Source organism: Bubalus kerabau, chromosome 6 (genome assembly GCF_029407905.1).
Source record: "Bubalus kerabau isolate K-KA32 ecotype Philippines breed swamp buffalo chromosome 6, PCC_UOA_SB_1v2, whole genome shotgun sequence".
Classification (NCBI taxonomy): domain Eukaryota; kingdom Metazoa; phylum Chordata; class Mammalia; order Artiodactyla; family Bovidae; genus Bubalus; species Bubalus kerabau.
The window spans coordinates 112341277-112367772 of record NC_073629.1 but is presented as its reverse complement, the minus strand read 5'-3'; the positions used below and the strand labels follow the sequence as shown (position 1 = coordinate 112367772).

At 44.1% G+C, this 26496-nt stretch overlaps 1 protein-coding gene and 1 non-coding gene across 3 annotated transcripts in view; both read right to left on the bottom strand.

Moving 5' to 3' along the window:
• The window catches only part of CSMD2 (CUB and Sushi multiple domains 2), a 683179-nt gene that overhangs the window by 551227 nt on the left and 105456 nt on the right, over positions 1 to 26496 (bottom strand). The gene's annotated exons all lie outside the window — the stretch shown is intronic.
• TRNAG-CCC (transfer RNA glycine (anticodon CCC)) lies at positions 17110 to 17183 on the bottom strand. The gene has a single exon. It is a non-coding gene; the product is annotated as a tRNA-Gly (tRNA).

Genomic DNA, 26496 nt, shown 5'->3' with positions numbered 1-26496 from the left:
AAAGGGTAAATTTAGTTAGAGAAGTAAGAAAATGCAGAAATAAAGGAAAACAGTCAAGCAAGACAAAATAATAAAAGTTTAGCCATTAAACAAAGTAAAGGACCTTTATTTCCTCCTCAAGGGCTATAAATAATATTCTGCTGCTGCTGCTGCTAAATCGGGTCAGTCATGTCTGACTCTGTGCGACCCCATAGATGGCAGCCCACCGGGCCCCTCTGTCCCTGGGATTCTCCAGGAAAGAATACTGGAGTGGGTTGCCATTCCTTCTCCAATGCATGTATGCATGCGTGCTAAGTCGCTTCAGTCGTGTCCGACTCTGTGTGACCCCGTGGACAGCAGCCCACCAGGCTCCTCTGTCCACGGGATTCTCCAGGCAAGAATAGTGGGGTGGGTTGCCATTTCCTTCTCCAAAACAATATTCTGAGCCATGTCCTTCGAGCTCTTTTTCAGATACTGAAACACCCGGCAGGTGGAAGAAGTTAACTGTATGCAGCCTACAGCACATCGATTCCCAGACTGATTGGAAACAGAAGCTTGATGATGCTGAGTCCCAATGACCTCACCACCAACCAATCAGAAGGATGTTCACTGATCACTTACTCACAACCTGCCTCCATCACCCTGTCTTTAAAAGCCTTTTGCCGAAAGCCTTCGGGGGTTTGGGGCTTTTTAAGCACTAGCAGCCTGGGCTCCTTGCTTGGTGTCCTACAATAAACCACAGCCTGGTGTCAGGGGCATTACTACACATGGGCACCAGATCCAAGTTTGTTTCAGTAACACTGACTCCTCCCTTTCTGGCTGGGGTCCTCTGAGGCTCTGAGTAGACTTTGCCACAAACTTACAATGAATGATCGCCAACAGACAGTATGTATTTATTCACATACAGAGGAAAATAAATCCAACTCTAAGTAGCAGAATGTGGATCCTTCTTACCCTAGAGTTTATCCTTTAAAAGGAATAGGTCTACTGCTTTTATAGAAATGATAAGTGCTTATGATTTTTAAAAGATGAAAGCAAAAAATAAAAACCCAATGCAATCTAGAAATAATCATTCTTGACAGTTGACACACAAAGAGATGGAAGGATCAGTAGTTCAGATCATATTCAATGAAATAATTTCATACAAATGGGATCATATTGTACATACTTTTAAAATTAAAATGCGTAACTTTTTTTCCCCGCTAGTTAAGTGAAGAAAAAGAAATAGGGGTGAAACAAAAGGAATTGTTGAATCTGAAATAGCATGCTTTCAGCACAAGAGAGTCATCTTTGAAAGATTCTTCTAACATTAAAAAGATAAAACAATGAAACCTTCACTGAACACTTGGGGACATATTTTAGGAAAGAAGTCTGCTTCCAGGCATCTACACAGGTTGGCCCCCACAGGTGATGAGATTGTGCACAAAGGTGGCGGTGGGGTGGCCAGGCTCCTGTCCACCTTTGTCTTTTATTCCCTACCTGAGGCTCACCTGCACACCCAGAAGGGCTCAGGGAGGAATTCAAGGTATAGCTTTACCTCAATTTTCAAGTAGTAAGGGATATCTGTGGTGCCCCCTGGTTCAGCTCTGTTCCTCCCATTGTTATAATATCTGGACACCCAGATGTCCCCTGAAGGGCATGGGTATTGGGTTCAACCAAATTAAATCAGATGATTGTAACACCCACCATGAAAAGCCCCATGCAGGGTGTCTTTCCCACCATCCGAATCTTATAGGATTCAGGTTAACACAGAATAAATTGAAGGAAAAGAGAAGGCAAAGTCATCAAACTAAAATGGGAGACCAAATACGTTTCAAGGTCATCTTCTTTTCAGGTGTACAAACACCCAGCAGAGAGTCTCTCCATCATCCCATAGTCTCTCCCCATCCCTGCCCCTGTCTTTCTGTCTCTATCTCCCCCATTTTCTCACAAAGGCAAAAAATTCATATGTCAAATAATGAAGCCATACACATTAGAAGAAAACAATTGTTTAATCTGCTTACTGATAAAGGTCTTTCTGAGTGTGGTTCGAGAACTCCTTTGGCCTCTACCCGCCCATCATTCTTTGAGAGAGCTGTCACTGCATTGGGTTCCCACAGGTACCCTACCCACTCACTAGCCACAGAACTGGGCAAATGACCAATCATGGCAAATCCTTCATCTTTATGGAGTGGTTCAAGGCACAGGGAAGAAGGAGGAGGGCGCCTAACCCAAGCAGAGTCGTTCTGAGTCCTTCCATGGGATGTGATATACAGACTTCAAGTGTCCTTTACCTGGGGGTTCTAAATCATTAGATTGTTAGCTCAAGACTGTCATCAGTCCTTTGCATCATTACACAGACACTATCTGCTGTAGAGAAAATTATTTCTCATACAAATGTAGACAAAGCTGAACAGAGAGAAGGGGACAGAGTCCTGATGATGCATTGTGGAGACCCTTCACGCAGTCATGCAGAATGACCCCCTTCTACATGAACCAACACTCTTTATTCCTTCCTTTTCTTTTTCCTTTTTTCTTTTTCTTTCTTTCTTCTTTTTTTTTTGTTCAAGTTAGTTTGATTTGGGTTCTATCTCTTGAAATTGATTGAATACTGCTAGGTATAGCATGAAACCTCACATGCCTTAAAGGAAAATACTGATTGATTTAATTACATGAAAATTCAAAGCATGCATGTGAAGCAAAAAAAAAAAAAAACTGTAAAAAAAAACATAAGTGCAAATTTGGAAGACTGCATATAATATATATGACAGGAACTGGTTTAGTATTCATAATCGATAAAGAATACTAACAAATCAATATGAAAAAGAAATAGGGAAGGAAGGAAAGAGCAAAGGATATACACAGAAAGAGAAAGATGCTTCACCTAAATAATATAAAAAATAAGAAAACTCAATCCAAAAGCCTCATTTTTCATCTATCATGTTGGCAAATGTTGAGGAAACAGAGCCTATAGTTATCAAAATGATAATAAGAAAATACCACAAATTACACACATACATTTGACAAATTGGATGAAATGGACCAGTTCCTTGAAAAGCACAAACTACCACAACTTTTCAACATGAAATAAATCATTTGAATAGCCCTATGGCTATAAAGGAAATTGAATTAGTCGTTTAAAAATTCCCCCAAAGGAAATACCCAGACCCAGAAGGTTTCAATAGAGAAATCTACCAAATGCATAAAGAACTTACACCAATTCTATACAAGGTCTTCCAGAAAAGAGAAAGAAGGAGCACTTCCAAACTCATTTTATGAGGCAAATATTACCCTGATATCAAAACCAAAGGTAGTACAAATAAAGAAGGCTAAAGACTAATATCCCACAGAATATAAACACAAAATGCCTTAACAAAACTTAGCAAAGAGAATTCAGCAACACACAAAATAATTATACACCATAACCAAGTGGGGTTTAAGTCCAAGGACACAAGGCTGGTTCAATTTCTGAAAATCAATGCAATTCACTATATTAACAGGCCAAAAGTAGAAAAATCACATGATCGTATCAACAATGAAGAGAAAGCACTTGGCAAAATTCAACACTAATCCGTAGTTAAAAAAAAAAATCTTTTACAGACTCACGGAGTGCAGTCATGTGGTTGCCAAAGGGAGAAGGTATAAATTCAGAGGTTGGGGTTAACATATACACACTACTATAAATAGATAGTAAAATAGTAAATCAACAAGGACCTAGTGTATAGCACACAGAACTCTACTCAATGCTCTGAATAACCTATATGGGAAAAGAATATGAAAAAGGATAGATACATGAATGGTGGTGGTGGTTTAGTCACTAAGTGGTGTCAGACTTTTGAGATCAAATGGACTGTCGTCTACTAGGCACCTCTGTCCATGGGATTTCATAGACAAGAATACTGAAGTGAGTTGCCATTTTCTTCTCCAAGGATCTTCTCAACCCAATGATTGAACCCAGGTCTCCTGCGGTCTCCTGCATTGCAGACAGATTCTTTACCACTGAGCCATAAGGGAAGCCCCCAGACATGTATGTATGTATAACTAAATCACCTTCTGTACACCTGAAACCAACACAACACTGCAAATCAATTATTCAGTTCAGTTCAGTTCAGTCGCTCAGTCATGCCCAACTCCTTGTGACCCCATGGACTGCAGCACACCAGGCCTCCCTGTCCATCACCAACTCCTGGAGTTTACTCAAACTGGTCCATTGAGTTGGTGATGCCATCCAACCATCTCATCCTCTGTTGTCCCCTTCTCCTCCCACTTTTAATCATTCCCAGCATCAGGGTCTTTTCCAATGAGTCAGTTCTTTGCATGAGGTGGCCAAAGTATTGGAGTTTCAGCTTCAACATCAGTCCTTCCAATGAATATTCAGGACTGATTTCCTTTAGGATGGACTGGTTGGATCTCCTTGCAGTCCAAGGGACTCTCAAGAGTTTTCTCCAACACCACAGTTTAAAACCATCAATTCTTTGGCACTCAGCTTTCTTTACAGTCCAACTCTCACATCCATAAATGACTACTGGAAAAACCATAGTCATGACTAGACCTTTGTCAGCAAAGTAATGTCTCTGCTTTTTAATATGCTGTCCAGGTTGGTCATAACTTATCTTCCAAGGACCAAGCGTCTTTTAATTTCATGGCTGCAGTCACCACCTGCAGTGATTTTGGAGCCCCAAAATATAAAGTCTGTCACTATTTGCCCATCTATCTGCCATGAAGTGATGGGACCAGATGCCATGATCTTCGTTTTCTGAATGTTGAGCTTTAAACCAACTTTTTTACTTTCCTCTTTCACCTTCATCAAGAGGCTCTTTAGTTCTTCTTCGCTTTCTGCCATAAGAGTGGGGTCATTGCATATCTGAGGTTATTGATATTTCTCCTGGCAATCTTGATTCCAGCTTGTGCTTCATCCAACCCAGTGTTTCTTATAATGTACTCTGCATAAGAGTTAAATAAGCAGGATGACAATATACAGCCTTGACGTACTCCTTTTCCTATTTGGAACCAGTCTGTTGTTCCATGTCCAGTTCTAACTGTTGCTTCCTGACCTGCATACAGATTTCTCAAGAGGCAGGTCAGGTGGTCTAGTATTCCCATCTCTTAAGAATTTTCCACAGTTTGTGGTGATCCACACAGTCAAAGGCTTTGGCATAGTCATTCCAATATAAAATTAAAAAAAAAAAAACTTTCATAAAACTATGGATAGAAGGAAACTTTCTGACTTGATAAAGAGCATCTCCAAAAAATCCTATAGCTAACATCACACTTAATGGTGAAAGACTGAACGTTTTTCTCCTAAGACTGAGAACTAGGCAAGGATCTAACAATCCAATTGGAAAATTGGCAAAAGACACGAAAAGACATTTCACTAAGAGAGGATACATGGATGGGAAATAAGCACGTGAAAAATGTTCAACATCATTAGCCATTGCTAAGTCACTTCAGTTGTGTCCGACTCTGTGCGACCCCATAGACACAGCAGCCTGCCAGGCTCCCCTGTCCCTGGGATTCTCCAGGCAAGAACACTGGAGTGGGTTGCCATTTCCTCCTCCAATGCATGAAAGTGAAAAGTGAAAGTGAAGTCGCTCAGTCGTGTCCGACTCTTAGTGACCCCATGGACTGCAACCTACCAGGCTCCTCCATCCATGGGATTTTCCAGGCAAGAGTACTGGAGTGGGTTGCCATTGCCTTCTCCCATTAGCCATTAGGGAAAGGGAAATCAAGACCATGATGAGATATTACTATACACCATTAGAACAGATAAAAGTAAGAACAGTGACAACACCAAAGGTTAGCAACGATGCAAAGCAACTGGATCTTTCGTACATTGCTGCCAGAATGTAAAATGGTGCTAATATTCTGGAAAATAGACAATTTCTGTTTTAAAACTACTACACAGATACTAGTCATACAACTCAGCAATCACAACTGTGGGCGTTTGTCCCAGAGAAATGAAAACTGGTATCCACACGAAAACCTGCATATGATTATTCAGAGCAGCTTTGCTTGTTTGTTTTTGTAATAGCCCCCAACAGAAAACAACCAAAAATGTCCCATAAAGTGAAAGTGAAGTCATTCAGTTCTGTCCAACTCTGAAACCCCATGGACTGCAGTCTGCCAGGCTCTTCCATCCATGGGGTTTTCCAGGCAAGGATACTGGAGTGGGTTGCCATTTCCTTCTCCAGGGAATCTTCCCAACCCAGGGATCGAACCAGGTCTCCTGTACTGCAGGCAGACTTTACCATGTGAGCCACCAGGGAAGCCCCAAAATGTCCTATAATAGGTGAATAATTAAACCAACTGCAGTACATCCATGCCATAGAATACTTGTTGTTCAGTCGCTCAGGCATGTCCAACTCTTTGTGAGCCCAGGGACTGCAGTACGCCAGGCTTCCCTGTCCCTCACTATGTCCTGGAGTTTGCCCAAGTTCATGTCCACTGAATCAGTGATGCTATCAAACCGTGGAATACTACTCACTGATAAAAACAAATGGACTGTTTATACATATGACTGGGGTGGATCTCTGGGGCATTATGCTTAGTGAAAGAAGAAAAGCTTATCTCAAAAGATGATGTAGCAGACGATTCCACTTATATCAACATAACATTTTGGAAATGACAACATTAAAGATATGGAAAATGGGTGAGTGGTTGCCAGGGGTTGGGGATGGGGAGTGGGGTGGTTATAAAGGAGTAGCACGAGGGAGATCGTCGTGGCAACAATTCTGCATCTTGATGGCACTGGTGGTGACAAGCGTGATAAAATGACGCACAAGTATGCACACACATTGCACCAACATCTGTTTCCCAGTTTTGAGACTGTACTACCCCCACTTTAGATGTGCCCATTGGGAGAACCTGGGTGAAGGGTCCATGGAACATCTCTGTATCATCTTTGCAACTTCCTGAGAATCTATAATTACCTCAAAATTAAAAGTTTTTAAAAATCAGATATGTAGCTCACACCATATTTTTATTGGCCAGTCTACTTCAGATCAGATCAGATCAGATCAGTCGCTCAGTCGTGTCCGACTCTCCACGACCCCATGAATCGAAGCATGCCAGGCCTCCCTGTCCATCACCAACTCCCAGAGTTTACTCAGACTCACGTCCATCGAGTCAGTGATGCCATCCAGCCATCTCATCCTCTGGCATCCCCTTCTCCTCCTGCCCCCAATCCCTCCCAGCATCGGAGTCTTTTCCAATGGATCAACTCTTCGCATGAGGTGGCCAAAGTACTGGAGTTTCAGCTTCAGCATCATTCCTTCCAAAGAAATCCCAGGGCTGATCTCCTTCAGAATGGACTGGTTGGATCTCCTTGCAGTCCAAGGGACTCTCAGGAGTCTTCTCCAACACCACAGTTCAAAAGCATCAATTCTTCGGCGCTCAGCCTTCTTCACAGTCCAACTCTCACATCCATACATGACCACAGGAAAAACCATAGCCTTGACTAGACGAACCTTTGTTGGCAAAGTAATGTCTCTGCTTTTCAATATGCTATCTAGGTTGGCCATAACTTTCCTTCCAAGGAGTAAGTGTCTTTTAATTTCATGGCTGAATTCACCATCTGTAGTGATTTTGGAGCCCAGAAAAATAAAGTCTGACACTGTTTCCACTGTTTCCCCATCTATTTCCCATGAAGTGGTGGGACCAGATGCCATGATCTTCGTTTTCTGAATGTTGAGCTTTAAGCCAACTTTTTCACTCTCCACTTTCACTTTCATCAAGAGGCTTTTGAGTTCCTCTTCACTTTGTGCCATAAGGGTGGTGTCATCCGCATATCTGAGGTTATTGATATTTCTCCCGGCAATCCTGATTCCAGTTTGTGTTTCAAAACCTTGACCTGCTACTTGGTTCTCAGTGGGATCCTCCCTTCAGCTACCTCCTGTTCATTCCAACCCCTATACTGTCCCTGCCCACCCCCGCCCACCAGCAAACACACTCACCTGCACCTCTGGCTGGGTCCTCGCTGGAAACGGGCTGACCACCAGAAGCACAGCCCTCTGGCCCCCCAGGCCGCCACTCTCTCGTTCACTGGCTTCCCACGGACTTGCCCACGCACCTTCTCCACCCCCAGATGTTCGTAAATGATGTTGCCAGACTGCTGCTCCCAAAGGACCCTGCTATCAAAACACCAAAACATCTCCAAAGAGGTCAGACCTCTGTCTGGATCTGACTCTCAGGCCTCATCTCAGCTGGCCCTCTTTATCTCTGCCTCCAAGTGGGCCCAGTTCACAGCACCTGCAACTTGCCTCCCATCATGTGTACCAGAATTAGGCCTCAGGTGCTCTTCCCAGACCCTTGATGACACACAGCTTCACGGAGAAGTCTCACACTTCACCACGGCTTCTCCCCTGAAGTCATCTCTGGAAATGGCGTCCTCCCCACCAAGCAGAACGTGTTGATTTTATTCCCCTGGCTCGTTCCCTGTTTTTGAGCTGCCGTTAAAGATTCCTAGACCCTAGTTTCTTATACTATATTGACACAAGCTGCGGAGAGCTAACGTACACTGTCAACAAACAATTACAGTTTTATCACTTGCAATATATGGAATTGAACCTTCTAGGCATTTTCTCTAATCAGATATTTACCACTGTTCTGTTCTTTCCCAGGCTTGGGAGATAAATTCCAAGATGGAGAGTTCCTCAGTGGCACTAAAGCTGGAGGGGGTGGGAACTCAAGTCTCCCCACCTGGAGACCTGAATCATCATGCTTCTGCCCCACTGCCTGCTTCTCCCTCACCCGCTTCTTATCATTGAATCGATTTCAGACAAGCTGGCGACCCCGTAAGTCAGGAGAAGTTATCACGTTGCATGTCAGAATAAGCAAATAAAACTTTCAGACTTGCGCATCTTTTATCTGACAAGTCTAAATACTATATTGAAAGGAATGTGGTATTGTTCAATAGTCCAATCCAGACTTATTAGAGAAATGGGGTACAATGATGGCAAGAAGGGCAACAGGCTCCTACTGCTATTGATTATCTTCTTGTTGACTATCGAATGTGCAGAGAACAGCTTTTGCAAACAGGTGGCATGGCCATAGATGTAAACTAATACTCTTCTCTCACTTTATCACGGCTTCTTGTCTTTCCCACTTCTTCATGAACCTTCTCTGGGCTTTTTTCTCCCTGCTCAGAGGAACCCAGAGTCTTGGAGACTGGTGATGCCATGACCCCAAATTTCTCACTGTCACAATTCAGAATCCATCAATGGCTTCCAACTGTCTTTACGACTAAGACTTCCATAAGGAGGTGCACAAGGCCTGTACCACTCAATCCCTGCCCACTCTGCCCTATATCCTGCCTGGCTCCAGTCTACTTTGGTCAAGGGAAGGGGCAGCCGTACACAGGGGGCAGGCAATAAAGGGTACATTTCATGTTCAGAACTTGAAAACAATAATAAAGCAGACTTGAAAAGCCCATTTACTCTCCCATGAGTCTGCACTCCCATGTCAGTGATAAGATCCTTTTCCACACCTCTCTGCCTGATACACTGCTGGCTTCCATCCCATCATATTGGCCAACCCATCATCTTTAGGGCCGGCTGCAGTCCATGGGGTCGCTAAGAGTCGGACACGACTGAGCGACTTCACTCTGGCAACCCACTCCAGAGTTCTTGCCTGGAGAATCCCAGGGACGGGGGAGCCTGGTGGGCTGCCGTCTATGGGGTCCCACAGAGGCGGACACGACTGGAGCAACTTAGCAGCAGCAGCAGTGCATGTTATTTCCTTTTTAGAACACTTTCTCACACCTCCTCCACCTATTTGTCTGATTAACCCCCCTGGCGTTGCCAAAGATGCGTGGGTAGCAGCGGAGTGTGCTGTTTCATGGAAGGAGTCTCGAGGAACCTGGGTTCCTTCGGGCAAGTTCCCCTTCCTTTTTCCTCTGCTGCAGTGAACTTGGGTCCCAGTCAGCCAGGGTCTCTGAGTGACTCCCCAAGCAGGGAGCCCCTGCAAATTTTTTTTCTGTGCATTGTGTTGGCCAAAAAGTTCATTCCAATTTTGCCATAAGAGCTTGTGGAAGGAATGAACTTTTTGGCCAACCCAATAGAAGAGCAAGAAAGAAACTTTTAGTGAGTTAAGCCTTTGAGATTTCAGGGTTGTTTGTTACCCTCAATGTTTCAAAATGTAGAGTTTTATTACTCTTCAGATATGGTGAGGGCAAAACTGTGGTGTTGGAGAAGACTCTTGAGAGTCCCTTGGACTGCAAGGAGATCCAACCAGTCCATTCTGAAGGAGATCAGCCCTGGGATTTCTTTGGAAGGAATGATGCTAAGGCTGAAACTCCAGTACTTTGGCCACCTCATGTGAAGAGTTGACTCATTGGAAAAGACTCTGATGCTGGGAGGGATTGGGGGCAGGAGGAGAAGGAGACGACAGAGGATGAGATGGCTGGATGGCATCACTGACTCGATGGACGTGAGTCTAGGTGAACTCCGGGAGATGGTGAGGACAGGGAGGCCTGGTGTGCTGCGATTCATGGGGTCTCGAAGAGTCGGACACGACTGAGCAACTGAACTGAACTGAACTGAACAAATGAGGAGGCAATTGTCACTGGAAAGTTAGTTTGTTACAGTTCCCAAAGTTGGGGGAGGAAGCATGCCTTTTGCAACATAGGGCCACACCAGGAAGTGCCAGGGTGGGTGGGGATGTAGAAGGGACAGGAGCAAATCATGAGCAAGGGCTTTTATTGAGGTTTTCGTGGGGGAAGGAATGAGTGAGGCAGGACGAGTGGGTGGCTGCCCTTAGTTGTCTGACATGTGACTCTGGGGTGATTAGCACACAGGATGGTGACTTAACATGGTGGCTTAACGGGTGAGAACCTAGTAGAGCATGTGGGTGGGCTCTGGATTGGTTGATTTGCATATAAAAGGCTCACTCCCAGAAGAATAGTTCTCAACATCTTAGAATTAGCTAACCCCAAGAGGGGCCACCTCTCTTGGGTCAGCAAAGCCCCAAGATGTCAAAGCATCAAAAATATAGAAAATATTTGTATTATTTGTGTGATTAATACACATAGCCATACATGGTCCATCCTGACTATTACCTTTTTTATTTTCTTTGCTAGCATTCATCACAGTTCCAGGATTTCCCAGGTGGCGTAATTGGTAAAGAATCCACCTGCCATTGCAGGAGATGCAAGAGACATGGGTTGGATCCGTGGGTCAGGAAGATCCCCTGGATTACAAAATGGCAACCCATTCCAGTATTCCTGCCTGGAAAATTCCATGGAGAGAGGGGCTGGTGGGCTACAGTCCACGGGGTCACAAAGAGTCAGACACCACTGAGCGCACACACAGCACCCAGCACGGTGCTGTCATTCAAAAGCAGTTTCTAAGTAGATGTTTATCAAGGCAGATGTTTTTTATTTTTTTGTGGGTGATTATTCTGTTCAGATCTCCAAGAAGACAGTGGCTATGTTTGCTTTGCCCATCCATATCCAATCCCCTGCATATTTATTTTTGAATGAGTGAACGGAGGGTTATCTGTCACTTCCAGGGGAGCCACATGGTGTCACAGCTCATCCTGCCACTGCCAGGACAGACAGCAGGACCAGGAGATGATAGGACATAGTTAAGAAACACTTACTGACTTTGGTGACCTTCCTACATATCCACAAACTGGAGTGAGACACAAGGAGAAACCAGTCTATTCTGGACATCTTCAGGAAGCAGGGAGGCTTTTAAAGGGGCTGTCAGTAAGAGGGGACAAAGGAAAGTACGGGGAGGGTGGAGAGGAAGCGGTGAGCCCGGTGGGAGGTGAGACCCCCGCTTGGACCCACACCCTCTGCACTCTGTGGCAGCTGAGGAGGGGGAAGACCCTGAGAAGGGAATGGCTCCATGGGGTACCGAGCAAGGCTGGACTGCCCACCAAAGGGCTGGTACTCCCCTACACAGGTCAGCATGGATTCAGCTGAAGGGTGCTGTCCACCTGCAAGAAGCTCTGAGCAGATCAGCAGTGGCCAGTACGGCCTGAAGACCAGGGGGCCCTTGTGGAATACTGGGATCTGTGCATGACTTTGCGGTAACCCCAACATGGCTTAAACGGAACTTTTCACCTTCCTGAGTGGGGACTCTAGGTCAATCTTTTTTTCTTTTTTAATGCAATGATGTGACACTTCTTTCACCCAAGGGAAGCATTTGCATATTCCTTTCTGTAAAAATAAATGATAATCTTCTAACTCCAGAAGGTGGTACCTGTGTTTGAGAAGGCTCTTAGCTAACTGACTACCAACTGCTTAGGCTAGAGCCTCTGGGCCCTGAAATGCAAAGGTTGGAATAAGACCATAAAGGGAACCCTGTCAGGTGAGGAACAGTTGAAGGAAGTGGGCATGAAAAGTGAAAGAGAACTGGTCAGAATGAGAATAGTCTTCAAATCCTGGAAAGGCCATGCCTGACACATCACATCCTATGAAATGATGAGCCAGAACCAGAACCAGAACCAGAACCACCAGGACAGAGGCTCGGGGGTGGGGGCGACTTGGTCCACAAACAGAAGAATGTGGGCAATCACGTATGCTTGGGGAGGGAATGGGCTGCCTCTCAAGGTCAATCCAATTTTAATTTCTCAGTTACTTACTGAGTGCCAATGGGTCTCAGATGCTGAACGTCAGAGGCGGGCCGGAGCCGTAGGCCAAGCTCACCAGGATATGGCTTTGCTTCTACTGGTCTGTGGACCCATGGGGAAGATCAGAATGAAATTCTTATCTTCACGAACTCCAGGCTAAAGCCTTGGAATCCATAATTACAGAGAAGTGACTCCATTACTGGAGTATGTGTAAATCCCGATCCCCTATGTCTAGAGAAACAGGTCAATCCTAAAGGAAATCAACCTTGAATACTCATTAGAAGGACTGATGCTGAAGCTGAAGCTCCAATATTTTGGCCACCTGATGCGAAGAGCTGACTCACTGAAAAAGACCCTGATGCTGGGAAATATTGAGGACAGGAAGAGAAGGGGGCAACAGAGGGTGAGATGGTGGGAGGGCATCATCAGCTCAATGGACATGAGTCTGAGCAAACTCTGGGAGATAGTGAAGGTCAGGGAAGCCTGGCATGCTGCAGACCATGGGGTCACAAAGAATTGGGAAATGACTTAGCGACTGAATGACAAGAGAAACAGGAGGATGGGAGAGATGAAGAGCAAGGATTTGTGCAAATGTCTTCCAAGCACACGGTGGCCTTCTGAGGATAGGGGACAATACAAGGAGTTGCCCCTGATGCATATTGCTGTGGCTGGACCTCTAAACCTCGAGTGAAACCAGAGATCTGGTTAGCTCCAAGGGCATGATGACTGAGAGTGACAGAGACAGACCATCCCTTGGGTGATGGAGCTCAAGGCTTTGCCTTTGTAGTACTTGGTCTGCATCCACACTGGCCGTTACACTTCCCTTAAATGTGCCCCAGGGCCTTTGCATGCACTGCCCTTAGGGCTGTGAGCACTGCTCTCCCCCTGAGCCACTCAGGGACCACCACCTGACCTATCCATTTCTCACTAACTTCTGGGGTCTCTGTTTGAATGTTAGTTTCTCTAGGAAAGAGTTTTGGAACCTCTGATAAATGTTCTCCAAGAACAGAGTACTTCTTTATAACATGCATTCCAATCATAATGAATTGATTTTCTTATTGAGTTACTTAAGATGTATCTGTCTTTCCTTCTTGATAGGAAATGCCTTCCTAACTTCTCTGCATTACTAGCACAAATAAGGTGAACTATGCCCCTCCCAAATTCATATGTTGAAACCTAACCACCAGTAGGTAACATGATGGTATCAGTTTGTGGGGCCTTTGGGGGGTAATTAGGAATCAAAGAGGTTGGGAGGGTGGACTCCTCTTGAATGGAATTAGTGCCCTTATGGGAGTCACAAGAAAGCTTGCCTCCTCTCTCTGCTCTCCATCCACCACGTGAGGATACGATGAGAAGGTGGCAGTCTGTAACCCAGAAGACGGTTCCTCATTGGAGGATCTGCACCACCAGATCTTCGTTGTGCTGGCAGCACCCGAGCATGGGAAATAAATCTCTGTTGTTTATAAGCCACCCAGTCTAAGGAGTTTTTGTTCTAGCAACCTGAGGTGATTAAGACAAATATGTAAAGAATGAATGAATGAATAACCATCAGAGAGTAGACAGAAAAGCCTTGACTATTGTCCTGTGAAAGGCCAATCTACAAGGTTGGCCCTTGGCTGGGGTCTGGGAACATGGATTTCAGGAGGGTCCCCATCTTTCCCAGAACTGATAAGAGTGTCCTAAACTATCTGTGCAAACACAGTGGTTTCTACTGAACACCTGTTTTCCCTCTGAATCTGGAACTTCGACACATGCCAGGCAGAGGGTGCCCATGCAATCTGCCCCCAGTAAAAACTCTGGGCACTGAGTCTCCAACTGAGCTTCAGTCTGTGTGTTTCCACTGGGAGAGGACTCTTGGAAGATTGTGCCTGGTTTCTCCCCCCAACCTTCATCTCATGAACAGTTTTCCTTTGCTGTTTTGCTCTGTATCCTTTCACTATAATAAATCATAGTCAGGAGTGTGACTATATGCTGAGTCCTCTGAGCCGTCCTAGTCAAACATTGAACCTAAGCTAAAAGAAGTGGTCTTAGGGACGCCAAACACACGGAGTGCTGAATGAACACAACCCAATTCTCCTGCAAAGTACAAAAACTAGATTATTCTCCAAAGGATATTCCAGGTGTTCAGTGGTTAAATAGAAATGGGAAATGCAGGATTAAACAAAGTGAAGCAAGAATTTTTCAGAAAATAGAAAAAAAAAGGTTTATGGGGGCTTTTAATAAGCTAATAGCAAACTTCCAAGGCAGGAACAGATTATATAACAGTTCCCCAATACATTTGATCATAAACCCTTTCATTCTTTTTTCTTAAAGAATTAATTTGAATTCTTTTTAAACTTAATTTAGCTACATTGGGTCTTAGTTGCAACATGCAGGATCATACTTGCATCATGTGGAATCTTTCCGATGCCATGCATGAACTCTCTAGTTGTGCCACATGGGCTCAGTAATTGTGCGGGTGATCCATGCACATCTCTTCCTTGCAATCTTAAAGAGCCCAACTAATAGAGAATTATTGGGGAATAAACAGTAAAGTAGCAAATTGGGCCTTTATTAAGTGGCTCTCATTTAAGGCACTTAGCACATCAAACAATGATATTTAAAAAAAGACATGGCAATTGACCTTGGGAATAAAAGAGTAAATGTAAGCAACATTTGTCACACTGACAGGCTTGGCAAACAGTGTTTTGATTTGCCAGCAGCCCTACTCCAGACAGCAGCCACTAGTTAGACACATAAACCATTAAGCTAAAAACAGAACTATCATTACAGACATTATCCAGTAATTTTCAGGTAATTGATGGACATTAGTCATAATCACACTTAATACACAGACACACACAGACACCCCTACTGAAACATGTTCTCACTGATACCTTCTATTTGCATTTCATCAAGAGCTCCTAAAACTAGCAAACTTGGAAAAATTGGGCCTTCTCTGCTTTTAAGTATATGTGTGTGTGTGCTAAGTTGCTTCAGTCATTTCCAACTCTTTGTGGACCCTGTGGTCTGTAGCCCTCCAGGCTCCTCTGTCCATGGGATTCTCCAGGCAAGAATACTGAAGTGGGTTGCTGTGCCCTCCTCCAGGGCATCTTCCCGACCCAGGAATCAAACCTGTGTCTCTTATGTCTCCTGCATTGGCTGGCAGGTTCTTTACCACTAGTGCTACCTGGGAAGCCCACATACATGTATATGTATCTGTATATATGTATATACAAACACATTTTTTTCTCAGAGTATCCTGTAGGTTGGGATTCCATGAAGCCTTCTGGGATATGAAATGCCCAGAGCAGCAGGTCATAGAGATCATGTTGCTGCTACATTGGATATAAGAGCATTGACTCTCCTGGTTTCAGAAGTCCTGACACCCACAGTAACCAAAATTCTGTAGAGATGGTTCTTGTGCTGCCAAGATCTGGGGATCTTTGTAATAAACCCCCATTTCTGGGAGTGACCCAGCAGTAGTCAGATAGCTGTTGAAAAAGCCTAGCTTAAGTCCAAAGGCTCTTCTCTCAAGTGTTTCAGTCTCTCCAGAGAACATCCATTGGCTGTACAAACCTCTGTTTTCAGCTGCCCATGTCCATTTATTTTTGGAAGCCAGAATATGTCTTAAGTACATGGTTGGGTGGGAACAATTCTAGGCTTCTACATCTTCATATACACTTTCTAGGAGGCATGCAGGCTGTAGAAGCAAGGTCTGGAGTCTTAACAGGCCCTCCTGCTGAGGTCTAAAATTAGGCTAGCAGCACGCTATATTGGAAATGCAAATCCTCTCAATACAAATACTTGGTCAACACCCAGGAGCATTTTCCATAGGATTGTAGCTTCTGGCTCTGGAGCAGGGAATTCTGGTTATTCTCTTCCAGCTCTCTCCCAGCAGTTCCCCAGTACAATCCATGGAATACTATCCTGTGTTATATTAATAGGTTTGCCTGCTACTAAGTTGCTTCAGTCGTGTCTGACTCTGTGTGACCCCACAGACGGCAGCCCACCAGGCTCCCCCGTCCCTAGGATTCTCCAGGCAAGAACACTGGAGTGGGTTGCCATTGCCTTCTCCAATGGATGAAAGTGAAAAGTCAAAGTGAAGTCGCTCACTTGTGTCCGACTCTTTGCGACCCCATGGACTGCAGCTCACCAGGCTCCTCCGTCCATGGGATTTTCCAGGCAAGAGTACTGGAGTGGGATGCCATTGCCTTCTCTGAGGTTTGCCTGAGACATGTGCAAATAATTTTGGGAAATGCTACACTCAAAGCAGCACCATAGTGTGCCAAGGTACCCTGGGGTGCTGCAGGGGATTTACCAGCACACTGAGGGATATTTTAAATTTTCCAGGGACACTGTGATCCTCAGTATCTGTTGAACACCCAAAGGATTAGCTGAAAGTCGTTACAGTTTCAACATGAAGCTCCATTCCATTAAATGATATCATTTCTTTGCAGATGGGTGTTTGATGGTTGCTGTGATAGAACGTAGGTACCGTGTGACAAACAGTATGGAATAGGGTGAGCTAGTGTCCAATCTCTTTTTTCTTAATTCATTTGGCTGCACCAGGTCTTAGCTGTAGCACGTGGGATCTAGTTCCCTGACCAGGGATCGAACCTGGGTCCCCTGCAGTGGGAACACAGAGTCTTAACCACTGGACCACCAGAGGAGTTCTGATAGTGTCCATTTAAGAAGTTCTGTAGAGACCAAGAAGTACACACAGTCCATTAATTACTTGCAGCTTTTTAAGGATGAAATAAAAGTGTAATTTTTTTCTTTCAATTTATATTGATTATTTTTCAAAGAGCTACAGAGTTGTTAGGGTGTAAGTACTTATTCAGCTAGTCAGACCTTGCTACTTAACAGATGGAGCTGATAGGTGTTTCTTCTAGCCATGGAGCACAATGGAAAAATTACTGAAGCATTTAATGGCTCCTCAAACTAAGAAGTGTTGGGATTCTGAGCATTACTGTAATAAAGGCTCTGAGAAGTTCTGCAGCAAGAAAAATAGAGTTGGCTCCCCACACTTCTCAGTCTAGCACACCAATGAATGGCCTTCTTTACAACATTAGCTTAGGAAATCTAGGTGGATATTACCTGAGATCATGATTGTATAAGTTCAGAAGAGAGACCAGAGTTTGACTTATTCCCACCATTAACACTGAAAAAGTATTTCTCCTCAATCATTCATTTAACAAACATTCACTGTGTGCCCTATTACATATCATGTACTATGCTTGGTTCTTTTTTTTTTTTTTTTTTTTTTTAATTTTATTTTATTTTTAAACTTTACATAACTGTATTAGATTTGCCAAATATCAAAATGAATCCGCCACAGGTATACATGTGTTCCCCATCCTGAACCCTCCTCCCTCCTCCCTCCCCATTCCATCCCTCTGGGTCGTCCCAGTGCACCAGCCCCAAGCATCCAGTATCGTGCATCGAACCTGGACTGGCAACTCATTTCATACATGATATTTACATGTTTCAATGCCATTCTCCCAAATCTTCCCACCCTCTCCCTCTCCCACAGAGTCCATAAGACTGTTCTATACATCAGTGTCTCTTTTGCTGTCTCGTACACAGGGTTATTGTTACCATCTTTCTAAATTCCATATATATGTGTTAGTATACTGTATTGGTGTTTTTCTTTCTGGCTTACTTCACTCTGTATAATAGGCTCCAGTTTCATCCACCTCATTAGAACTGATTCAAATGTATTCTTTTTAATGGCTGAATAATACTCCATTGTGTATATGTACCACAGCTTTCTTATCCATTCATATAAAATCAACACACAGAAATCCCTTGCATTCCTATACACTAATAATGAGAAAACAGAAAGAGAAATTAAGGAAACAATTCCATTCACCATTGCAACGGAAAGAATAAAATACTTAGGAATATATCTACCTAAAGAATCTAAAGACCTATATATAGAAAACTATAAAACACTGGTGAAAGAAATCAAAGAGGACACTAACAGATGGAGAAATATACCATGTTCATGGATTGGAAGAATCAATGTAGTGAAAATGAGTATACTACCCAAAGCAATCTATAGATTCAATGCAATCCCTATCAAGCTACCAACAGCATTCTTCACAGAGCTAGAACAAATAATTTCACAATTTGTATGGAAAAACAAAAAACCTCGAATAGCCAAAGCGATCTTGAGAAAGAAGAATGGAACTGGAGGAATCAACCTACCTGACTTCAGGCTCTACTACAAAGCCACAGTTATCAAGACAGTATGGTACTGGCACAAAGACAGAAATATAGATCAATGGAACAAAATAGAAAGCCCAGAGATAAATCCACGCACATATGGACACCTTATCTTCGACAAAGGAGGCAAGAATATACAATGGATTAAAGACAATCTCTTTAACAAGTGGTGCTGGGAACTCTGGTCAACCACTTGTAAAAGAATGAAACTAGAACACTTTCTAACACCATACACAAAAATTAACTCAAAATGGATTAAAGATCTAAACGTAAGACCAGAAACTATAAAACTCCTAGAGGAGAACATAGGCAAAACACTCTCTGACATACATCACAGCAGGATCCTCTATGACCCACCTCCCAGAATATTGGAAATAAAAGCAAAAATAAACAAATGGGACCTAATTAACCTTAAAAGCTTCTGCACATCAAAGGAAACTATTAGCAAGGTGAAAAGACAGCCTTCAGAATGGGAGAAGATAATAGCAAATGAAGCAACTGACAAACAACTAATCTCGAGAATATACAAGCAACTCCTACAGCTCAACTCCAGAAAAATAAATGACCCAATCAAAAAATGGGCCAAAGAACTAAATAGACATTTCTCCAAAGAAGACATCCAGATGGCTAACAAACACATGAAAAGATGCTCAACATCACTCATTATCAGAGAAATGCAAATCAAAACCACTATGAGGTACCATTTCACGCCAGTCAGAATGGCTGCAATCCAAAAGTCTACAAGTAATAAATGCTGGAGAGGGTGTGGAGAAAAGGGAACCCTCTTACACTGTTGGTGGGAATGCAAACTAGTGCAGCCACTATGGAGAACAGTGTGGAGATACCTTAAAAAACTGGAAATAGACATGCCTTATGATCCAGCAATCCCACTGCTGGGCATACACACTGAGAAAACCAGAAGGGAAAGAGACACGAGTACCCCAATGTTCATCGCAGCACTGTTTATAATAGCCAGGACATGGAAGCAACCTAGATGTCCATCAGCAGATGTATGCTTGGTTCTGAGGATAGATATTTATAAGATCCAGACCTGGCCCTCAAGCATTCACATTAATTTATCTGGAAGTTCAGCCACGCTTATCACCTTCATTACGGTCATCCATCCTGTGTATGGATGGGCACATATGCCTCTTGCCCCATTATTGCAAGAACCTCCTAACTGGTCTCCCCATTTCCCCCTTGTCCTCCTACAGATCATTCTCAACAGAGCAGCCAGCATGATTAAATCCAACCGTGTCCCTTCTCTGCTTAGAATTCTAAAAGTGTCCTAGTCTCACAACAACCTACAAGCCCTGGGCAGTCCTCTGCTACCACTACCCACTCCCACCCCATTACTTCTCTCTTTATCTCCAACTCGTCGCCCACTGCTCAGCCGCTCCGGCCTAATGGGTCCTTACTGTTTCTCGAACACACTCTGGCAGTTTCTCAGGGCCTTTGCACATGTTGCTCCCGTAACTTTCTCCAGCTATCCCATCTCTTCCCCCAACATGTGCAAGGCTGGTTTCCTCATCTTTTTCAAGTTTTTGTTCACTTTTACACTGAGGTTTGCAATGAACAAGCCATTTAAAATTGCAACCCTCCCCACCGCCACTTCCTGGTTTCTGATCTCTGTGCTGTATTTTCTCTGCATAACACAAATCACCATCTGACACATATTTGATGAATCCTTGTTTATTAAATCCATCTTTCCACAACAGCATGTGAATTCCATGATGGCAGGGATTTTTATTCATTGGATTCCCTGGACTATACCCAGCATTAGAGAACAGCGCCATGTACTCAATAGGAGTTAATAACTAAGTTTATTATTGCCGAAGACACGATGATAATGCAACACAGTAAGTGCAGCAATGAGATGTGCCAGGGGATTTTGACACCACCAGCCTGAGCTGATGGAAAAGATAAATTATTAGCCAATCATGCAAAGGACATGGATGGTAGTGAGAGGACAGGAAGGTCATTGGAAGCAAAGAAGATGGCATGAGCGGAGGAAAAGATAACACCCAACTTCATGAGTAATTTATGAAATTGTTCTCCAACCAGTGCCAGAACAAACAGAGACAACCAGCTGTTCCTCCTTCACATCTTTGCCATGACTGCTTAATTACCAGTCTCCCTGAGAGAGGGGGTTTTTCTAGAGGCTGCTCAGGCACAGACTTTATTTGCTTCTATGGGATTCTGGAAAACCCTGACCCAGCCTGATCCTCCACGGCAGAGGTTGAAACATCCAACTTCAGGAGGTGGGTCAGGAGGGCGTGGTGGGATGGATATGGGGAAGGGGACTTTGAGGAAGAGGGGCCATCGTGTTCCAGAAGACTGCTGCCTCTGTAGCTACCTCCTCCAAATAGGGCCAGGGACATCTTCTCTTTGGGAAGGGGAGCCATTCTCTTTCCATCAAGGCTGCTGCCCTCCAAGTCTGAACGCCCTCAAGGGGCTCCATGGAGCAACTGGGATCTACCTAGTGCCTGAGATAGCACCATCTGAGAATAGGCATTATCTGGAAATTCTATGCATTTCCTGTTCCTTGCACACCAGGGAGATGCAAACAATGGCTATTCAAATATAAGTGACCAGCCCAAGTGTCTCTCCCTGAAGATTCTCCATTCTGGGGACTTGTGCTTGCCTAGCCTCTGGGGGATGCTGAGGCCAGCTTGGGAAGAAAGCAGGCAGGGTCTTTGTGAGCTCTGGGTGCGTTGAGATGCTGAAAATATCTGCAAGAGGGTGGGGAGGTTGCACTGACAGAATGGGTGGCCCGCCTGACCTGCTCCTGCACCACCGTGCTCTTCCTGTTGGCCACCAGAGCCGGCTCTGCGCCTGGCACCTGGTCTGCAGGGCCGGGATCTCGATATTAGAGACAGAACTTCCAGGGTGCTGCACCTGTGCCAGGAAGGACAACTATCATCATCACCAGCTGCTGCACACCCACCTCCAGCAGGTGATGGATAAGACCCTCTCCATCCCTGTGACTGACCTGGGCACTAAGGCCCCTTGGACATGGTGGAAGGCAGGGCGAGGCCCAGGCCACAGGGCCTCAGCTGCTGTTTTCCCATGGTCCAGGTAACCAGGTGCACAGAAGCCTCCAGAACCATGGCCTTTGAGACGCAGTGCACAGACTCCCTTCTGAGCCAAAGCAGTGACAGGGCCTCTGCTCAGGCTGGGTCCCCAGGTCCGGCTGGACTGTGGAAACGAGGCAAGCAGGGCCCATAGCTGTGCCCCGTGAAGCACAGCACTGAAGACCAGGGCACAGGTGACGGGTGATGGTGGCAGTGAACGGCGGGGGATCAACCTGAATTATCCACGCAATTATCCTAGAACGTCCTTCCCTGTGTCCTCACCTGGGGAGACCCGAGAGGAAGGAGCCACAAGGGCAGTGAGCTTGGTCACCCGGGATTTTTTTGCAGGGGGTTTGGGGCTCTGCCAGTATCTGTATGATTCTCTAACTCTATCTGCTTCCCAGGGCCACCCTGGGGCACAACTCCTAGGGGTGCCATTCATATGACACTCCACAGCCCTGGATTCAGAACTGCTTCCTTAACCCTGAATTCTTGTCCCCTTATCTAGAGCATTAGACTCGGTCAACTGGCAGCTTGAACTTGGAACTAGGTTTTACCCCCCTGGATGCCATCTTTTTGGTCATCTTTGGTGCCACACTTTGCAAAGTGCAGATTGATCCAGAGAAATCCCTTAGTCCCCAAGATCCTGCCCAGGTATATGGAGAGTGAGATGATACACAGGAATTTGTGGGAACCTGGAGACAGCGGCAGGATGTAAGGGACTGGCGTGTGAAAGGGATGGAGGTGCCACGTCCAGAGAGGCTCCCGTTGGCCTCACCTCCCGTGTGATCACACCTTGTCATCATCCTTCATCCGCCACTCAATCTATTTTCTCATACGCCTCAACGGCTTCTTGATATGTATTTATTTGTTGATTGCCTACCTTCCTCTGCTTGAATGTAAGTTAGAGTAGGACTTTGTCCATCTTGGTTGACTTTATGTGTTCAGGGCCCAGCACAGTGCCCGGCACACAGCAGATGCTCAGTGAACACGTACGAAATGGAACAAACAGGTGAGGAGTTGCTGGTGTCAGAGAAGCTAGAAAAAGTAAGTGACTCAGGACAATGAGGTGAATGGCAGCAAACACTTTTGATGGGTCTGGTGAGGGAGGGTTAGAGGCTCGAAGGATATGGCAAATAGTGCCGTGGTGGCTTTCCCCAGAGCAGTATGGTGGAGTGGTCAGACTGAAACTGGGTTACAGTGGGGAAGCCATTACTAGCGAGCAAGTGGAGACACTAAGCCTAGACGGCTCTCTCAAGAAGAGGGATTGAAAGGAAGAAAGCTATTTTTAAACAAGAACCTTTTTTTTTTTTACCCCCTAATCAGAAGATGCTCATTTCCACCTTCCTCTCCTGCCCATCCCTTCCTGTGGCTCCTCTCAGGACACACACCATTAATCATCTCTCATTACTTTATTTTTTAATAGAATAAGCAAGTTCATGGGCCTTTGTTTCAGTCTAATAGTCATTCTCTTGGCAGGATAATAATTGATACCTTAAGTGACCTCATTAATCAGCAGGGACAATTAGAACAATGTAAGGGAAGACGAGTTGCCATGTCGCCTGCCTAGGAAAGACGGAAAGGTCCCCACTATCTCTAGATCAGAATGGGACACCTCCATGGGTGACTAACTCCTCATTGCTCTACCTTCCTGGGTCCCTCCGAGCAAAGCAGAAACAAGAAATCACCAAGGAAGGTACACAGAGGCTCACAATGCGTCCCTTTCATTGCTGGGCTCTGCCATCCTTGAAATCCTCTTCCTGTCTTTCTTCCTTGGGGAAAACAGGTCTGCTCTGCTCTAGAGATTTCTGAAAAGGCCAATGAAAAATAAATCTTTCATAGATTAACTTCTAAAAACATGGCAAGAAAGCATGCCACTTCAAGGCAGCCTCTGAGGAACTTTTTGATCCAGTGGTATTCTCTCTCCAAGAGCACCCTCATTACCTTCATTCCCGTCTCAAAAGAGTTACCAGTTGGGAAAATCAGGAAAATGTGGCAGGTATGGAGTACCCAGGTTTCAGTGAGGTATAAACACACAAGAAGAGGAAAGATGGGCTAGACAGAACCACAATACCGGCTCAGCGACCATGCTCAGATGTCAACTGGGAATAGGGCTTTACCTTACAGCCCAAGCCTCAGTCCCGTAATGTCCACCAGGACTTTTAAATAAAGACATTATTTTGGAATAATTTGAGGTTTATAGAAAAGTTGCAGAGATAGTACAGAGGGTTCTTGCGCACCTTTCATTCAGTATCTTCTAACGCTGATGTTGTCTATATCCACGGAATTGGCCAAAATGAAGAGCTGAACAATGGCATTTCACTCCAAATTTCACCAGTGTTTCCATTTCTTCTGTTCCAAGACCCAATCCATGATACTACACTGCATTTAGCACCATCATTTTCAAAAACTGTTTATTATTTGGCTGTGTTGGGTCTTAGTTGTGGCACAAACAGTCTTCACCATGGCATGCAGGACCTTTCCTTGGAATGCATGGGCTCTCTATTTGTGGCATCTGGACTCTAGAGCCCATGGGCTCAGTAGTTGTGGCACAGGGCTTAGCTGCCCTGCAGCATGTAGGATTTTAGTTCCCCAACACAGGGGTTGAACCTGAGTAACCTGCATCTCAAGGCGGAATCTTAACCACTGGGCCTCCAGGGAAGTCCTTAGTACCATCATTTTTAATGTCCTGGATGGGAACATAGATGGTACCCTGGTCAATTTATGACTGGTATGACAGAGACCCAAATCCAAAAGGTCCCTTGAGGCTTAATTTAGAAGACTTGAAGATAGGTAAATTTTTGTCTTTGGGTCCAGACCCAAACTGTAAAAGTAGTTGCCAAACATTCCTAGAGCTCAAAGTTGACTCTGATTGTGTGTCCTGGTGCCAGGAAAGCTCATGAGACTTTGGGATACTTTTGCAGGGCTAGAGTGTCCGTGGGATGAGAGTAAAGATTCTGGTCTATCCAGGAGGATTGTTTACTTCCTAATTTCTTATATGTTTTTAAATCCTTTTTATTTTTTTTTCCATCAGAATGGATAGTTTTAATATATCTCTCTCAACAGTTAATAGGTCAAGCAGACCAAAAAAATCTACAAGGACAACGGAATTAATAAGCTTGACTGAACATATATAATCCTGAAAACTAATAAATAACAAAAGGGATATTTTAAGTTAATATTAGATACATGTAAGAGAGAGACATTATCTCTAACTTCCAACATTGTCTGCTATACAAAATCTTTTAAAAGATTATCCTTTAAATGATCATCCATGCCTTGCTTACAAGATGTGAAGAAATCCAAAAGACTCCTAGAGAATTCTCTCCCAACAGTGATCCTACTGAAAGATGGCTGTTTCAGGTTGTTTTAAAGTCACAGCATCAAATATAATGTATCTTGCCAGCCACAATCTTTCCCAGCATCAGGGTCTTTTCCAATGAGTCAGCTCTGTGCATCAGGTGGCCAAAGTATTGGAGCTTCAGCTTCAGCATCAAGTCTTACAATGATATTCAGGGTTGATGTCCTTTAGGATTGACTGGTTTGGTCTCCTTGTTTTCCAAGGGACTCTCAAGAGTCTTTTCTAGCACAATTCAAAAGCATCAATTCCTTGGCACTCAGACTTCTTTATGGTCTGACTGTCATATCCGTACATGACTATTGGAAAAAACCATAGTCCAAAGACTAGACAGACCTTTGTTGGTAAAGTGATGTCTCTGCTTTTTAATATGCTGTCTAGGTTTGTCACAGCTTTTCTTCCAAGGAACAAGAATCTTTTAATTTCATGGCTTCAGTCACCATCTGCAGTGATTTTGGAGCCCAGGAAAATAAGTCTGCCACTGTTTCCACTTTTCCCCATCTATTTTTCATGAAGTGATGGGACCAGATGCCATGATGTTAGTTTTCTGAATTGAGCTTTAAGCCAGCTTTTTCACTCTCCTCTTTCACCCTCATCGAGAGGCATTTTAGCTCTTCACTTTCTACCATTAGAGTTGTATCTAATGGAATCCGAGATTTTAGAACTGTATGAAAAATATTTTCTTATGCCCTAGACCACTGAACATCCGAAATATTTATTTAGATGCAGATTCCTGAGTCTTCATGGGAATTAGCTCCTATGTTGCTCCAAATAAGGGATTTTTCAGAAAATTTTCTCCCAAGCTGGGTGTGACTTTCAGTACTCAAATCTGGTTCCATACTTTGATGCTGTGTGACATGTCTTCGCTGTAGTCATATGCATAACATATGTGAACTAAAACCTGTGTCTGAACTGTAGCTCTCTAAGCAGGAAAACTAAATTCCAACCTCAAGACCCCTAGGTAAAAGGGGAAATTTACTAACACTATCTGTTAAAAATGAAGCTTTATAAATTGCTAATCCAGTTCCTGGGTGATTGCTTCAAGTTCTACAATGAAAATCTTCTAATCTTCCAATTTATAGTAGAAACATTTTGTTTCTAAGCTGTCTTCATGTACACCTTTATTTTAAAAAATTTTATTCCAAGAATATTTCCAGGAGGGAATATTAGTACCTCCATTTTACACATAAAGAGCAATGAAGTATCAAATTATAAACTGATAAGAAGAGTAACATGGTAAAGTAAAAATTTTTTTTAGTTCTTTTATTTTTTTTAGTTTATTTTTTACAGTGTTGTGTTGGTTTCTGCCATCAGATCAGATCA